This window comes from Dermacentor albipictus, chromosome 4 (genome assembly GCF_038994185.2).
Source record: "Dermacentor albipictus isolate Rhodes 1998 colony chromosome 4, USDA_Dalb.pri_finalv2, whole genome shotgun sequence".
In the NCBI taxonomy this organism is placed as follows: Eukaryota; Metazoa; Arthropoda; class Arachnida; order Ixodida; family Ixodidae; genus Dermacentor; species Dermacentor albipictus.
The window spans coordinates 118720932-118740032 of NC_091824.1; the positions used below are offsets into that span (position 1 = coordinate 118720932).

The window sequence follows — 19101 nt, forward strand, 5'->3', positions numbered from 1 at the left end:
CATGTGTATGTGTACTTTTTTTGGGGGCTATAACTGGAAGTAACACTGTTTTTAGTTGCACAATGTGACACTGGATAATGTAACCAATACAGAAAGACATGCTATTTGGTTCCCGAAACTGCAAAATATGTTCAACCATGCAACATGACAGGTGACAAGTGTCCATTTATGATGGCCATTTCTCTGATGTCCTATCCAACTACAACTTTTTGCAACCGATATGCATGCACACAGAGACTTGCCTTTGTGTGTTAAGAAAGATACTAGTTTTCTGGAAATTTGGAAGGATGAGGTGCAATAAATAATGACACAAGAGCAAACCCACATATTATTCCCATTCCCACAGTAGGCAACCAATCGCAGCACTAACTTTTATCTAGTAATTTTTGTAGGAAACTTAAGCAAATTCCTACATAAGGGTGCCAGTGTGAAGCAAGCCCACCACGCAGCCATAATGGCCCACAGAATGCACTTACTTTGGCGTCCTACTGTGCCAGTCACGTTGGCAGTTGGTACTCTGACAAGGATTTGGTTCCTTAGCTCCTGAAAGCGAGGGGCGTACCCTCATCCACCACTGAAAGAAAAAAGACATGGTGCTACAAATAAAACAGAAAGCACTAACAAGAACTGCGTTGCAAGTTATGTGAGCAGGGGTGCTCAATTGGGAGCACAAGGATAATACTCGTAGTTCACTTGGCAAACATTTACACATGTAGTTGATAGCTTCATTACAAGGTCTGATGCATTTAAGGCAATGGCGCTTGAATTTCAAACTACCAAAATTGCACTCCATCCTGCACGTAAGAAATTACTGGGTCCCTCACTCACAAGGCAGAAATCATCAATATTCAATTCAAAAATAACTTCCACATTTCTTCTACATGAACTAACCAATAGGACACATAACATAGACATAAACCAATAAAACATCCTCTAAACCTTCCTACCAAACTAAATATTTAATATTATGACGTTTTTTTCATAAGTGTGGGCAACACTGTGCATCCTTTATGGATTCAGCAGAAATTCAGTCGAAAGAACGGAATAGGGAAAAACGAGAATCGAGTGGACAAGACTGGTTAGTTGTGAAACAGGACCTTTAAAAACAGAAATAAATAAATAAATAAACAAGTAAATAAATAAATAAATAAATACAGGTAGCACCTATGACTGTCCTTTTTCTTTTGCAGAAATGCTTTTTTTCATACAGCAGCAAACTGAATATTTTTTATTTCAGCAAATGCAAGCTGAAAATGACTCCACAAGGCCTGTTGCAACACAACACTTAGCAATAAGCTTTTCATGTTATGAGCCCTCTTTAAAGGTTTAGATTTGTGCTACCACAGGAAAATTCAATTTGCTGACTAATCCAATTTAGCAAAGCAATAAAGCACAGATCAATCAAGAAAATACAGCGACGCATTCTATAGCACCCAAATACAATATGGTACAGTAAAAGAAGTGAAAAATTATGTTGTGATAAGCAATACAAAACTGATGTTACTGATCTTCTATTCACTATGATTTCAGTGCGAGGTCATTGTAAAATTAAAATGCAACATATATTATCAAGTGTTAAGCATGCTGCAAATATATAAGCGTGCTTTCTCTGCATATATAAGCATGAGAACAGATTGCCACAGAAAAAATTGGAGGATGCTTAAGCTTTGCCTTTAAAAGTGGAACGTGATAACATTCAAAGACCCCCGATTGCCTTTCACGCTTCCTGGCAACTGCAGCTTCTGTAACCGTAACACTTACCGAGAAACGCTAACCGCGAACGCTATGCACGAAGGCAAGCTTTCTGGTAGAAACGTGGCCCCTTGCGTGGGTAGATCTCCTGTTAGTGTTTCGCACTTTTAATATTTCAGTCCGAGAAGTGATAACAAAATATATGCGCTGTCGGCGTTTTTTTTTTCCATTGCATTTGTTTATGCGCTGCCATTCTCAAAATTCCAAGGAATAACTTTGTAAAGAATAAAAGACCAGGCATGAGCAACTTTGGTGGTAGAAGAGTGATTTGGTATGCGTGGTTCGAAATTAGTTCAAAATTCTTTTTGCTGAAACAACACCCGACGCCGGATGCTAATGCCGGATTTTCTGCAACATGGGGCTCTTAACACTATCGCGTTAATAAAACAGTTGTTCAAGAGCAATCAATAAACGTGGCTTTAAGAACTTGACACAACCAACTGGAATGAGTGTGTGTATTGTATCAAACAATGCAAAACCCAAGGCAAATAATAACCCAATGCAAGTTATTGCGGCTTTAAGAACTTGGCACAACCAACTGGTATGACTGTGTTCAGTGTTCCAAACAATGCAAGCCCAAACACATGGATAAAGCAATATTTAATGCAGACATTTTTATAAAAAGAAAGATTTCTGGATGTTTAAACTGCTTGGGGCTACTCACATGAACAAAATTACAAACTTAAACACTATGAAAGATTAAGTGGTGTTTGTCATTTCAGGTTACAAAACTTACAAGTGTAAAATATGAGTATTAGACTACAACACACGTTTTAGCCTAAAGCTTATGAATGTAAGAGTCTAGTTGGCATTAGCTAATTTCAATGTAATGACTACAGAGAATTCAAGGATATTCTTTATCACGCCAGCAGCAGTTGCACCTTGGCAAGCTATACGACAAGTAATAAAGGAAACCACGAAAGGTAACCATAAAGGAAAGGTTAATGTTCTCAGCAATGATACATTAACTTTTGACAAAGTCAAATATGTCAAATGTAGGTCAATAATGTATTATGGTCAAATGAGACAATAGGCTCAGAAGTACTTAAGTTGCACGAAGTCTGTAAAAAAATACTAGGGGGTGAATGAGCACATTTACGAACCGAAAATGAAAAACAAGGCATGGTTATCAAGCACATCAGAGTTCAAGTTTGCCTATAATGGTTTTATTTAACTTATACAACAACATTTAAAATGTGCCAAGCCACTGAACTTTGTAACCTGGTTGGCTCGATACTGGCGCCGAAGGTTGTGTCATGTAAAGCCAACAATCCATAATGTCTGGGCGTATTTACAAAGAATTACGAGTCACACTCAAGAAATTCTTCCTAAGAGACAGGTGTTGGGAAAATAGAGTGTACTGATGTGGCACAACCTGTTCGAGGACCCCTAGTAGGGCAAAGAGCTGCAACCCAAACGAGTACTGACACACATTTCAAGGTTGTCGAAATGCTACTACTCAGTTTCTCACACGTAAAAGGATGACACTTAGCAAGTATGAAAGTTGGGAAACACTGGAAAGATACTATCATTTGATATTAAAGTTGGCCTCAAACACCAGACCTGGCATTATTGAAAAAAATATTATGACGTCTTGACACAGGGCAATATTTTCTGACATTAGGTAGCAATAACGCTAGTTATGAAGAAGCCAGTCAAAAACTTAACAGAAGCGCTTTGTATATTTGTTCTGGCTATGCCTATGCATGGCAGCCACAGGGATTGAAGGAATGGTGTGCGCCAATGTATCACAAATCTTCGGTGCCGATACCACAACTGGCTCGTAAGAAAGATATCATGGATTAAATTGTTTAGTGTGCTCCCACGTATGCCTGTATTCTTTCTACGGTTCAGAGAGTTCGGCCTTTAAAGAATTAAAAATTAAATGTACAAGTCGAAAATATTGTCTCAGTACTTTGATAATTTAATGTAATTAGGCACGTCTCTAGCAAAGCCGTGGAACTGGATGACATTCGTGATGATATGTCATGTGCGGGTCATAACCTATAGAGGAAGTTCGAACAGCTTCCACCAGTTCCTTTTATTTTTATTTAACCCCACAAAGCCTGAAGATGATTTCACATCAAAGAACACTAAATTACTTGTTCACATTTATCTTTAGCCATGGCAAGTAGATTGGTATGAAGAAAACAGTGAAATGATAACTGGCTAAAAATTGATTAGTATGGTAATTAATTCGTAGTTCATTCGGTGGACTAGCCACAAGTGACAACTGCATTCAACATATTAAAAACGCTAGTATGGGCTCTATATTCGATTTCCAGCGCTTCAATAGAGATTTCAGCATCAAATTCATCGCATCAAAAATGATACCTAGGCTTTGTTGGGTTAAAGTAATCGGTCAGGGCATGCTAACAAAGGAAGAACACACACACACAGAAAAAAAAAAAAACCTTGCTTCTTAACGTTCCAGCCAGTGTGTCTGTAGATATGAAATCAGTGTGCAGAACTGGCCCAGTTGCCTTTTAGATACAACTAACGGATAGAAAATAAGTAACCAAAACATTCCTCAGCAGCTTGGCCACAATACATTGGCAAAAGTTACGTTCAATGTTTTGCTCAACGGTCAATTTAGGCACAATTTTTGCCTCACTGCTTCACACTGATTTCGCTCTTTCCCGCTCAAAGTAACCATTACACTAATATTTTATTACGATGTTGCTTTTGTAATTTGGTGCAATAGTGTTTCGATATGGTTACGGCTTCTCAGTACACGAATGTGCGTCTCTGGTGTGCTAGATAATTCGCGGAGAATGGCGACGAGGAAAGGGTACGGAATGAAAGGGGAGAGTGGGTCTACTAAAGCCCCTACATCCACGCGCCACCGCCGACCAAGCTAAGTACCGCCAACCTACCCTCCTCCTCCACGCTCCACTCCCACTCATCCCCTCAGCTTCCGGCGCCAAGCGGAACTTACGTAGCTTCAGCTTCCTGTTCCGAGTCGAAGTGACGCTATGTTTTTAGCGTTGTTTGCTTTCGCGTCTACGGAGAGGCTTTAATTGCACCAGCTGCGGTTGAAACTGTTAATGCGATTCCATCCAAGAACCACCGCCTATTGTAATCGGCGATCTGGTCGTGTTCGCTGCTTCGCGTCAACCTGCGACGGATTGAGCCTCGAGAGACAACGTACAGTGGAATGCAGTGCCTGGGTGCTTGGAGACCGCTCCCGTTTTTCGTGCATTTGGAAAACAGCGACCGCAAACTACTACTTCAGCGCAATACAACAGCTTGTCCCCTTTGAATTCTTCTTGTTTTGAAGCATACATCCCCTTCAGCCAGCACGTATGGAGGGACTTTAGTGAAGGAGTTCGCGACGCCAATTTGTACGGCAGACGCATAGAGTTTATGCTGTTGATTCTGAGGTTGAACTTGTCTCGTACGGCAGATCGAAGGTAACGAACGTACCAAGTGCGTGCACTGCGTGAAGAACTGCAATGACGTGAAGCTATGAAATATAACAAGTTCAAATTTGCGTGGAAGGCATTCAGTGACATGGTGAAAGCAAGTGTGCTTTTCTTGTGGGATATGCGCGGAGGTGTGCAGTGAATTGGTGCGTGCGCGCGTGTTGTAACGCGTGCAAAGGTGTACGGCGAATTGTGTTAGTGCTGTGACGCGAGCAGATGTGTACGGCGAATTACGTTCATGTGTTGTGCCCCAGCCCATGGCTCTCCGCACTTTGTCAGAGAAAGGGGACGACAGGCAAAGCGTGCGGGCGCAGCGTACGCAAACAAGCACGTAGATGCACACGAATGACGCTTGGTGGAATGGCTAGAGCGAGCTACTCAAATTAGCACCGGTTGCTAAGCACGGGCGTCTCACCATCGTCTGCAATCACAGTGGAAATTCTCGCAGCGCAACTCCGGTTACTCCGGGAAGCGTAAACGCCGGAACCGGAAATCTTAAAACCGGACATGCCGGAACCGGAAACGCCGGAAGCGGAAATGCCGGAACCGGATTTGGTGTGAGGGGAAAAGGCGGTTGGCGGTACTTAAGAGAGCGGCGGTGGCGCGCGGATGGAGGGGCTTTAGGGTCTACGAAATACGACGTCAAGTGCCGGCTTCTACGCTTCTGAAGCCATGCCAAGCTCGAAAACTAACGCGTAGGAAAAGTTTCAAAACGCGATTGCTTGCCAATCCTAACCTGTTTTTCGAGGCCACACAAGGACACAACGCAAGCTGATGCGAGAACCAAACATTCATGACAACTACAACGGCGGATAGCAAGCAAATTAATGCACCGGCTAGTGCGTCTTTTACTTATTTTCTTTTTCGCCATGTCTAAAGGTACGTCCGATGTCAAGAATGAAAACTTTCAGGCGCCTGCGGCGCTCGTGATGGGTCACGTTATGCCGGATTATGCCTTTCTCGTGCATTAACTTCTTGGATTCGGGCACGTACGACGTACCTTTAGACACTTTGCTTCTTTTCTTTTTCCCACATCTACTGTGCGGCTCAGCACGTCGCAGAAACTGGCAGAACTTACCAGTACTCAATATGCACCTGCACTGGCGTCGGTCCAGCCATACTGACCAATCAGCAACTGCAACCTATTCGGAGAAAACCTGCAGGAAAGAGTCGCAACCATAAGTTCCCAAGCTGCAAAGAGAAACCTGTAAACACATCACACCTACCTAGAACGTCCGGCCGCTCGAGCGAGTAGAGCAATGTGGACCGATGTGCAGAGCGCAACAGACGCCGTAGTTCGCCCTCTATGATTCGCCAGCGAAACAAACGGTACGCAGGCGACGGGAGCCGAGCGAACCGACGGCAGATAGAGAGTTTCCTACCATAGAGAAAGAAATTTCTTTCTCTATGTTCCTACTATGACGGCAGCGGCACGCCTGCTGAGTTCAACGTTCCGCCAGTTGAAGGAAGGTACTAGGCTATTTTCTGGAACGCGGGCGCGTGTAACTAGGCTATGGTCTAGTGGTCCGAACGACGCTTTCTCGCTGAGGCGCCGCGTGTGGAAAAATTTTGCGAGGGCGCTGCGAGCGAACTCGATATAGAGTCACTTCGCGGCATATTCAACGTAATATCGTTGCGTGCTCTGAGACCGGTTGCGCGCGTGCTCTCTTATAATAGTGTTTTATTTCCACTGCAAATTTTGATTATCACATTTTTGCCACGTATGTGTATTTCAGGCATGTGTTATACAACACGACGTCTTCAATTTTGTTGTCGTTGTCTAGTGAGTCGTCTGCTAGCGAGCGCGCTCCAGTGACTTTAGAGCGCGCGTTCGTTGCGCGGACTCTGGCGGATGGCGAGTTTTTCTTGCAAAGAGTCTGTGCAGTAAATTGTTTTTCTGGTTTTACTTGCACAGGTGCGCCCGCGACTCTTGTCGGCCGGTACCAATTGTAGTTTTAGCCAGGTGAACTGCTGTTCTTAACGTTGTTTTCTAAATGTAACACGTAATATTTCCACAGAGGCCGCCTATCTGCAACATGAAGCAACGTAAGAAAACGTTATTGATATCGTGTCATTTGACGCGCGTTTCTTGTTGGTGGAATATTTATCAGGGACAATGATCAAATAGAACAATATTATGGTGAAATGAACTAGATTAATTAACTGCGCGGCACGAAGAGATGCAAATGACCAATGCAATTCTAGGTAGACATATATCTCCACGACATATACACAATAGAAAAATGATAAAATATTCTAAATGCACTGATTGAAAAAGTGAGAAGTTCTGTCCGGAATAAAGTGTGTTTCTTTTAAAAGCTGTACCAGCCCCAGGTGAACCAATGGACTTTCCAAGAAAAGGAATCAAGGCAATTATTCGACGTTAACATGAACAACAGGGTTAGGGAAAAGATATTGCCTATGTACTCAGGCTCAAATGGGAAGACCGGGGAGTCTTAACCAAAGTAATATCCGTGACTTGTCTGGCGATCTCCTTCAACGTGCCAGAAAGCGAAATGAAGTAGAAGCATATAGTGTAATCGAATGGTATTTGCTATTCAGATCGTATTCGACTTCAGAATCCACTATTAAAAATTATTGAATAGCCGTTTGCGTTCGAATGTAAGGAATAACAGCACTTTTTGAATCCTCGAAGGTGGATGGAAGTGAAGACTCTTGGTCCGAATGATTGATTGCGCTGCTGGAAAGTCGTGGTTATTGCGCCGAGGCGCACCGGTTCCCGATAGAATCACGTGTGATAATCGGTTCTGGTGAACAAGTTCCTAGCTGTCAGCCAATATAAACGCCCCGTTTTGGGGCAGCCTGTAAATCTGCAAACTTGATTCAGGCAAGAAAAACATTTTTTTTTTGACAGTCCCATTAAGACTGGGTGCCGAATGTAGTACCCCACTTGTCTTCTACAACGAACACGGCAGATCTAGAAATATGTTTACTTGTATTTGAGGCATGCCGTTCCTTTAAATGCTTCAGTATATTGTGCTTATATGATAGTGCACCTGAGAACTGAAAGCAGCCGTTTATATTAGAAGCTGCTTAGTTCAGCGGACGTACAGTCGGGAACGGCATTAAGGTATGAAATATAAGATAAGCGTAACATGTTTTTCTCAGTAATCAGACTCGAGAATAATTTTTTTCGTTTACACCCCTAGAAAAAAGCCGAATGACGCAGCTATACCTACTTTTTTTCTTGTTCTTTTTTAATTGAACAAATTCTAGCGTTTTACGTCTGGTGATATGCTTATGAGGCACCCTGTTCAGTTACCACCTGAGGTTCTTTAACATGCACCTAAACCCAATTACGAATCGAAGTCCGCGACATGGTTTGGACCCGTGAGCTCGAGTTGGAAGGCACAACGACTCAATAGAAGACTGAGACGGAAGGTCGCACTTCTCAACAAAGAAATTGGAGCACACTGCCGCGTTCTAAGTCGACAGCAATGGAGAGAGCTGTGTCACTCTCTATACGGGCAACTCCACTACCCCTGCTCGTGGAAAATCCTCAAACATTTGAATGATAGCACCACCACCCGCTCATATCAACAAGATCGCCTCAACAAGCTTTTATTCACAGAAAGCAAGACGCATGGCCAGGGCCATGTTAAGAATATCTTATGTCAAAAGTACATCCCATCTTGGCCCACTCAATCTCACGGGCCATACACGGGGACCTTCAACCCTGCCCTTGATGAGGATTTCAGCGTGGCAGAGATTCATGCTGCCCTGCACAAGCTGAACACCCGTTCCGCTCCAGGTTCAGATGGTGTTAGGAATAAAACACTAAGAAATCTAGATGAACCCTCGATGAAACAACTCATAGAATATATCAACAACTGCTGGCGCCAAGGATCCGTTCCTCCGACTTGGAAAACGGCCAACCCGGTTAGCCATCTAGCCTCGCCATTCTCCGGCCCATCTCGCTAACTTCATGTGTAGGCAAGGTCATGGGGCACGCGCTCCTAACCCGTATAAACACTCGCCTCGAAGACAAATCTGTTTACCCCACTCGATAATTGTCTTTAGAGAGCATCTTTCCCCCCAAGACGCTATGCTCCAACTTCAACATCAAATCCTTGATGGCAAATCCCGTCACACAAAGGCGATCTTGGGCCTCGACCTCGAGCGCGCCTTCGATAACATCAGGCACTCCATCATTCTCGAACGCATCTCCTTGCTCAACCTTGGAGAACGCACTTACAACTATGTACTTCCATCAAATCGGGAGGCCTTATTCCTCTCGGTCGGAGACATTCGATCGGAGGAACTCTCCCTCGGCAGCACGGGCACACGGCAAGGCTCTGTCATTTCCCCAATACTGTTTAATCTGGTTATGATCGGATTTGCACAAGAACTACAAAAACTCGACGGCATTGAACACACCATACACGCCGACGACATCAATTGGGGCTGCAATGGGCAGTGACGGCCAAATCGAAACTGCCCTACAAGACGCCATTGACGTTGTAGAAAATTATGTTCAAGGCAAGGGAATGCGCAGTTCTCCTGAAAAGTCGGAGCTTCTCCTATACCGTCCCACACTCCGTAGACGCCCCCCACGGGGCTCCACGAGTAAACACCAATACGAGGTAATTGAACTCCACCTGAGGGATGGCAGACCCATACCCGTGGTTCATAATATCCGCATTCTTGGTATGACCATAGAAGCCAACGGAGTCAACTCTACGGCTATCTCCAAGATCCTTCGACAGACCGCTAATACATCCAGACTGCTGAAACGAGTGACTAACCGACGAAGGGGTATGAAGCCTCATCCACCATGTCAAATCTTTTATCGTCTGTCACATTACTTACGTTACTTACTTTCTCAACTGGCACAAAGCTGAAAAGACAAAACTGGACATAATCATAAGAGGAGCCTGTAAGCAGGCCTTAGGACTACCCAACCACACCAGCACGGAACTACTACCATTAGGTATCCACAACACCCTAGACGAGTTAATCGAAGCGCAGCGTCTATCCAAACTGGAGCGGCTTACCGTCACGGAAACGGGCCGCAGCATTATAACCAAGCTTGATATCACCTACCACCGCCAACATGGAGACAAAAACCCAATACCACGCGACATTCAGCAATGGATACACGCCGACCCTATTACCCAAAACATGCACCCTGACCTTATGCTTATGGCAACACCGCGGGCGCCACCATCGTCGACGCAGCTAAATACCAAGATGGACGTCGCTTTGCGGCGGTTACCAAAGCAGGCAGCTTGCTCCAACATGCTGCCAGCATTGTTACCCAAAACGCCGAGACGGCCAAGGAAGTGGCCATCGCCCTGGCTACTCTTGACCCAACCTGTCACACCATACTGAGCGATTCTCGCACAGCAATCAACAACTACATCAAGGATCGTATTTCTCAGCAATCACTCCGTATCCTAAAACAAGCCCCGCATTCGTTTGAAAATCAAATAACCTTCGTCTGAATATCAGCACACGCCGACGATGTCCACCAGCATCTCACCAACCTCAACAAGGTTACACACTCCGTAGCACGAGAAATAGTCAACCGTGCCGGAGACTGTGCAGGTGCACCCACAGGACGCGACCGCCTTACAAGATACAACGACCTTGTGAAGTCATTTTACCTCGAAAGAACAACCTTTCCCACCCCTTGCCGCAAGTTAAACAGGGCACAGGCAACCGCCCTTCGCCTGTTACATACCAATACGTATACCCCTCTTTCACATGCTATCACATCATATACCCCGACATCTACCCAAGTCACACGTGCAAGATCGGTAAAACTCAATCAGAAACACTCCCCCACATCCTATGGGAATGAAAACATCAATACCCAGCCGCGTTTACATGAATGCGACAGTGTCGCATCGCATCGCATTTCTAGCGCATCACATTCATGTAAACAGCAGTAATGCGCTAGAAAGGCGCATCGCATTAATGCGCCAGGCGAGGGTAGATTTACGGGCGCGAGTCGACTCTCGCGGAGCATGTAAACGCAGGATCGTCGCATTAGGAATGATGGGAAGGAATTGCCAAACAACATGGCGGCGGTCCCGGCTGCCCGCTTCGAAATGAATTTGGCTTTGCTTTTGTAAAATGCACTTCGTTCGCAGCAAATGAATGTGCAAACGGCTTTCGCTTAGTCTCAGGCCGCTTCGACGACAGGGTATTATGGATAACCTTGTGGTGTTTTCGAGATCGCTTCTCGTTTCGAACGAGGCGAAGCCTAATGAAAGAAACATTCTAGATGTCAGCGCTACCTATCGCTATAGTCGGAAAGTAGCCGCAACGACGAGTAATGGCCTCCGAGATCCGAAGATCTCGCTGGCCAGCTAAAGCTGCAAAAAACGTGCGCTGCTTCGCGTCCGCTACACTATAGCGTATAGCGTACGCTATAAGTTGCGTACGCTAAACTAAAACTGTCTATTTCTCGGCACTCAACCACCAACGTGCACTCGGCCCACAACCGGAAACCAGTTGCAGCGGAAGTCGGTTGCACTTCACTTATACGACACCATGTGGCGCTACGTTTTTGCGAGAGTTAAGGCGCTACATGTAAACGGCGTCGCATCACCTTTCCCAAATGCGCTTGGAAATGCGATGCGCCACTGTCGCATTCATGTAAACGGGGCAGACCTTAATCCAGTGACCCTCGCGTCGCGATGGCACGCAGCCCTGCGCAGCTCCCATCTCGACGACCAACTCTGGGCTACCCAGCAAGGCCTGCGAATCGGCGAAGAGGCAAGACCTCGACATCCCATCGTGGGAGGCCTAGGCCCAGTCGACTTAACTGCTGGTTCTCAATAAAGCGCTCTCTCTCTCTCTCTCTCTCTATCTATCTATCTATCTATCTATCTATCTATCTATCTATCTATCTATCTATCTATATATATATATATATATATATATATATATATATATATATATATATATATATATATATATATATATATATATATCTCACTGCTGCACTGTTCTTGCTGAAATTTTGCAGAAAGATCGCATTTTGGAGTATACGTCGTTTAGTATAACACTTGGTATAGTATCACTTGGTATAGTACGTGTCAGAGAATAAAGTTACAGGCACTTACGGCCACCAAAGACATTTTTTTTTACATGTACATTTCCATCTTTGTTACAATCCAATCCGCGGAAGTTTTGGAGTATTGTCAGTGGGAATAATGAAATTCAGCTAGGCTATGAGCAAGGTGATATATCATACCACGCAATCAGTGCTGTCTTGTTCTTCACAACCATTTTGTTGCTTCATTTTTCAATGATGTATGATGCATTGCCCGCAAGCTTGCAATGACTTCTTTTTCTCTGATCGGTCCAACATTGGTTGACTGGGTTGGTATAGGCAAATTAAATACGGGAACTTAAACCACATTCTTCACCCGGTACTGAAGAAATCACCGCTGTGTTTCTGAAGTACACTTAGACATATTCTCCCATAATCTTATGCCAAATATTTACTCACTCCACGCAGTGTTCTGAGTTCCCTGACGACTGGAAGGCGGGGAGTGGGGTACTATTTGCCAGAAAGGTAACTTATCTAGCCCTCAAAAGTGATCTAAGTATTTATCCCTATAGGCCTAGGGTTGTGCTCATCAACTTTGGGGTTTGGCGTCATTGTGGCGATATAGCCTCTCAGAAAACCAGATTTTCAAACCAGATTTTTATGTTGTATAATAGTAATTACGGTTTCATTCGTTTTATAAATAAAAAAGGAAAGGAAGGATATTACTGTTGACAGCTCAATGGCGATCAGCCGGATCAGCAGGTGACATCAGCGTATGCCGCGGAAAAAGATGCACGCGTGTCCAAGCGTCCCTTTGGTTCACACACGCTGCCATTCTTTTCGCTCGCAGACGGCAAAACGAGGAAAAGTGCACCGAGCAGGAGGTTGCTTGAGGTCCCTGTAAGCAAGCGTGGCCTCAGCATAAATGTCCCCGTCCTGCTTTCCTTTGGCACTTCCAAGTTGGGCTACAGTTACCGGCATGTTTGAAATGCGATGAAACGCATTATTCTTGGCACCCATCGGCTGCCTTGCTAAAAAAAAAGCAAATTTATGACAATTACTTACATGTTTTTACTCACTCTTGCATGATGAGCGTTCCACTTTGAACACAGAGCTATAAAACGTATTTCCACGATAAAGCTTCTTTTTTCCCTCTAAGCTTCTACTAACTTGTGCAAGCACCCCCATTTCTTGGCTGATCCTCTACTTGCGCAGAGGAACAACAAAAACTATGTATTTGCCAATCATTATGCCATGAACCCCTCGTATGACTTTAAACACGTTCGTGTGTGATTCAGACAGCTGAGTTCGCCGCTCTATCTAACATACGCAAATTTATGCCAACTATACAGTCATATCCGATTATGTTGAACCTGGCTAAATCGAATTATCGCTTACATAGAACAACACATGCCGGAACACCGAGAAGCCTCAGTAACAACTTACAAAGGAGAATTTAGGCTGCACCGAACGAAGTCGTAGCTCGAAAATCAAAAAGGGGTGGCACTTTGAACGGATACCGCACATAACATTGACTGAAAAAAATAAATAAATAATTGTTTGAAAGCCCTAACAACTATTACTTATCGACGAGCATGGGTCGTTTGGGGAAAGAAAAAGCAACCAACCTACTGCCTGGATCGGTACAACTTGTCTTCGGCCATTGTAAAAAAAAGAAGCGCTATTATAAGCAAACGGTTCGCGCACAGCTCAGTTGAAGAGTTAATAAAATACTACTAGAGCAACATTTGAGGAACTAGCTCTAGTTACTGAGGACGGCAATGAGAGAGAGAGAGAGAGAGAGAGAGAGAGCAGTATTTAGACCCTTTGCTCGTGTAACATTGAGAGACGAAAATGAAGAAGAATGTGAGCTGAAAGATGCTCGCGCACTACTAATGCACGGGCGTCTGCGGAACCCGGCAAACTCCACGAACGGCCATTAACATAGCGCTGCCTCGTGTAATGGATCACGCACCGCCGAACGTATACACTGCGACTCACCAAAATCCGTGCGCTACCGCGAAAGCTACACGGGTTGCGTCAGCTAATCGCAAACGACAGCCCATAGCGTGTCTCCTCCGTGCTGTCCACCGGTAATCTTGACATGCACGATGCCGTTCCAATGCGAAGATCGCGGAAGGATTGGCGACAGACAAAGGGCGAGCTTTTCCTGTTTTTCAGAGATATAAGCCTCACTCTTGAATTCAATGGCGGGACGTGCAGCTTTCGCCACACTGCACGGAATTAATTGACAAGACGGAGCATATAGGTCGCAACCTGCGCACTGTGCGGGGCCATTAGGGCACTCTGTGCCGCAAAATAAAGTCCACGCCAAGCGGCAGTTCATCTCGCGTCGACTCCGCTTTCAGGTGATCGAAGGGCGGTTCGTAACGTAAACCGTCACTCGCCGAACAGTATACTGATTACCGGGGCGTTTCGAGCGGTTTAGTGTGTTTATCCGGGGCGGTAGCTTAAGCGCATTGGCAAATGTAGGCCAACTCATAATAATAATAATATTTGGGGTTTTACGTGCCAAAATCACTTTCTGATTATGAGGCACGCCGTAGTGGAGGACTCCGGAAATTTTGACCACCTGGGGTTCTTTAACGTGCACCTAAATCTAAGCACACGGGTGTTTTCGCATTTCGCCCCCATCGAAATGCGGCCGCCATGGCCGGGATTCGATCCCGCGACCTCGTGCTCAGCAGCCCAACACCATAGCCACTGAGCAACTACGGCGGGCGTAGGCTAACCCCTTAGCTTATGCCTGCATATACAATACTGGTAAACCAGGCATGGGCTGTTCGTTATGCCATTGTTATCGACATGTCGTGAATATAGTTTAATTATTCTTAGATTTTATGTGCCGAAATTACGATATAATTATGAGGCATGCCGAAGCGGGGGACTCCGTATGGATTTTGACAAGCTGGGATTCCTTACTGCGCACCCAATGCGCGGTGCGCGGGCGTTTTCGCATTTTGCCCCCATCGAAATGTGACCACCGTGGTCGGTAAACGATCCCGCGCATTTGGGCTTAGCAACGCAACGTCAAAGTCTCTACGTTGCCGTGGCGGGAGGCATAAATACAACAGCTCAAAGCATGGCAAAAAAGAAGAAGAAAAAATGCTATGTAGCGACCACTGAGTGGCCGGATTCATAAAGTCTTTCTTTTGTATAAGTCATGTGTGCCACTGACCGGTCGCGTTCGCTAATAACATGTTCAACATTACGATGGATGGCCTATACTCTCAAGTCCGCTTCAAGCCCACATTTTTGTGCATATGAGGGTCCGGAGCTCCAGTAAAGAAAAAAAAATGTTATGCTAGAATTGTTCGTAAGCCAGTGTTACATGTTAGCGAATGCGGTCACTTAATGGCAAGCGGCACTCTCGAAAGAAAAACTTTATGCATTCGGCCCCTGGATCCATGCCCGACAGGGCAGTTCCAAACCGCAATTCCCTTGGTAGTCTTCGTCAAGGAAGCTCTCGATGGAAACAACTGGAAATAGTATGACTGTTTCCACGCGATGGCTGGAAAACGTCACTAACTGATTGGATGACACCTAGGGCTCTATAACGTATAATGCTTTCATTATGATTTTATTCGAATTTCCTGACGTCAAATTTACGTAACGCCGACGTAAGTTAAGGCGGTGACCCGCAACGTTGTTTGAGCAGTCCGATCAAACGCTCTCCTTGTTTATTTTAACCCGCCGTGGTTGCTCAGTGGCTATGGTGTTAGGCTGCTGAGCACGAGGTCGCGGGATCGAATCCCGGCAACGGCGGCCGCATTTCGATGGGGGCGAAATGCGAAAACACCCGTGTACTTAGATTTAGGTGCACGTTAAAGAACCCCAGGTGGTCAAAATTTCCGGAGTCCCCCACTACGGCGTGCCTCATAATCAGAAAGTGGTTTTGGCACGTAAAACCCCATAATTTTTTTGTTTATTTTAGGCGTTAAGTTTTGTTCGCTTTCAAAGCGAGTATAGCATTTCTGGCCTTGACAGGTTTTCCTTATCTATAATTGGCTGACAAGAGGCGAAGAGCGCGCAGAGGTAGAGTGGCTTTTGGTGGGGTCGAGCATGCGCAGTGAAAGTAGATAACTATGCGGAGTGCATGGTGCCAGCGTCTCTGATTGGTCCGCTTCCCTTTGATCAGCTTGCGGTGGCAGGTTGAAAGTGTCGGCGACGTGCAACGGACAGTTCAAAATGCCGCTAAAGCAGAACCTCAATGAAGAAGAGTTGGCAGATCGATGTCACATATGTGGCGAAAGGGCTCGACAACCTTATACTACCACACAAAAGCCACAGTTTCGCCCGAAAGACGGAGAATCTATTGCGACAGAAAATTATTCGACATACTTACCAAGTAAGGAAAGCAGTTTTATTGGCTGTTTAAACCTGCAAACACGCGCTTACTAACTAAACTATCAAGCATGCATGCTGTTACGGGCGCACAGGCAAACATGTACACAGTTCACTCGGTGACCGCTGACATCCCTTGTCAAAAACGTCGGCGTGAGGAAGCGCGGCAGCAGGAACGAGCGAATTTACTTTCTTGCTGCCTCTCGCTTCAACGCGGACTAAGCGGCAAGATCACAGCGCACACGAAGCTATCAGCAATCGGCGTACCTAGACTCTGCCCCCATCGCAGATCGCTTTCAAGATATGGCCCGCTCGGCAGCGCTCAGCCGTGCCCTACGCCTCCCCCGCAATCATCATCCCATCATGTCCCCATCATGTACCCATCACCGGTGCCTTGCGCGCGTTGGGAGACGGCACGCTTCCTCCCCGTTTTCCTCCATTGCGCGCGCGAGATAGAGCCACCACTCTAGGCTCACCTCGCACACTTTCACTTGGACACACAGCATACGGCACGCTGTCGCGATGTTACCGCACTTGGACTTTATGTGGAACATCACGGCTACGTCAACGGCGGAAATGTGCCTGCAGTGTCCATATAATTACTATCGCAATAAAATGTTATTACAGCGAAAGGTGTATATGATCAGCCTTCGGTAGTTTCTTTGGCGACCGGCAACAGAAACGGACTTAGCGATTTCTAACAAACCCATACGGGTGCAGTGCGGCGGCGCAGATGTCAAATTGCGTAACAGATTAGAACGCTCGCCTTGAGCAATAGGTTGTCGTCAAGGTTATCGCAGTGTATAAGCAGGAGAGATATCGGTACTAAAACAGCTGCGTTATCGATGGGGCGGACACATATAATTCGTACAACCGAAGAACAACATGCGTACGAGGAGCGCTGGAGGGAACAGCAACGAGAGTGTAAACGGCGCCGGCGCGAAACGACCACCGACGAAGAACATTCCCGCGATGCTGAACGAAAACGACAATCGCGAGCCCGGGCACCTCCGAACGAGCAACGGCGCCAGACTCGCAACGCAAAAAATGACAACCATTCCACTCTGTTAAGATGGAATGGCAGCGAAAGCACTTTGCTTATCGTTTGAGACTTTCAATTGACTGTCGTCAGCTTTCGCTGCCATTCCATCTTCGCAGAGTGGAATGGTGATCATGCTTAATTATACGCAAATAAATCCATTCTCGCCGGCAGCTCTGAGTAGCCAGCGCCAGAGCGATCTTCGGAGAGCCATCTTTTATTCCCGTCGGAACGGAGCATTCTCCAGATATATAAAAAAAAATGATTTCAGTTTTATTCGGCATTTAATGCGTCCTTAGTGCGTAACTTTGACGCGGCGAGTTTTCGTGGTTTTCAGACGTCGCGTGGCAGACAGGCGAAGTTGGCACGGCCGGAAATTTTTTGATAAACAGTGGAGGGCAAATGGTGATGAAGGCGCAGAATTTAAAATATACTTTTTCTTCTGTTGTTCAGCCTAATCATGCATAAGCAGTGTGTACTATGTAATTATGGGTGAGCGAATGCTTATTTTTGAGACCGAATCGAATACGAATCGATTAGTGCCAGAAGGGAATCGAATCAAACCGAATAGTTTTCGAATAGCTTTCGAATAATTAACAGCCGCTATCACATTAAATATAAAACGATGTTCACATCCTAGTGTTCTTAAAGTTAGCAAGTTTCTGTCATTATGTAGTATGTTATGAAGCGTTGCTTATTAAAATAACAAATAGAGCATTAGGAGCAAACGTAGTTTCTTCGCATGTGCAGGACTCTTCAGAGAATGGGAATGATCGCTGTATATCCTGTAAAGTATGGCTACCTATGCGACGTAGCCTGCTCCACTACGCGAGCTCTACTTTTTTTATGTCTATGCTATGCCCACGGGGGTGAAAATTTATCGTAATCTTGCTCCAATTCTACGTTTAAGTGGGCCTAGTTGATGTTTTGAAATATTCGAAAGGTATTCGAAAAATATTGCGCATTTACGAACAGTGACCATTCGATTCGTTATCCGAAAGATTCGAATATTCGCACACCCCTACACGTAACTTTGAGATGAGGGATTTTCGGGGTTTTGAATAACAGACAGGCGAAGTGAGCATGGGTCAAAGAATTTTGACCAGTCCCGTGGGGCTAACTTGACGCAATTGGAATAGAAACAGATTGGAATAACTCTAGGCTATGGCATCCCTATAACTTCCTGTATTTTTCTATGCCTGCCCAGCCTCTGAGCCAATGCGTTAGTGGTCCGCTGCGGCTAGTCATTTTATGCCTATAGTTGCTATAGAGAGCTCCGTGCTCGGTGTCCGATTTTGGGCTTGCGCATGACGTGCGACGAAAGATAGTTGACGTGACCCAATACAACTCTGCCCAGGAACTGCGACCAATTACTGGGAAAGTGGCGCCCTCTGATCAGTGATCCCTGATTTGGGCGTAATTGGGCTGGCATTGAAAAAACATAGAAGATACTATGGATGACACAAGCCTTATGCTTCGCTGCACTGTACGGATTT

At 45.4% G+C, this 19101-nt stretch overlaps 1 long non-coding RNA gene across 2 annotated transcripts in view; it reads right to left on the bottom strand.

Annotated features, from left to right (window-relative positions):
• The window catches only part of LOC135916012 (uncharacterized), a 61139-nt gene that overhangs the window by 34241 nt on the left and 7797 nt on the right, over nucleotides 1-19101 (bottom strand). Inside the window, exons 1-3 of one of the 2 annotated variants that reach the window (XR_010568809.2) lie at nucleotides 6404-6685; nucleotides 6256-6334; nucleotides 477-574 (exon numbers count right to left, since the gene is read on the bottom strand). This is a non-coding gene — a long non-coding RNA (uncharacterized lncRNA). Of the gene's footprint in view, nucleotides 1-476; nucleotides 575-6255; nucleotides 6335-6403; nucleotides 6686-19101 lie in introns of those variants that run through there. The other variant, XR_010568810.1, reaches the window with a different exon arrangement.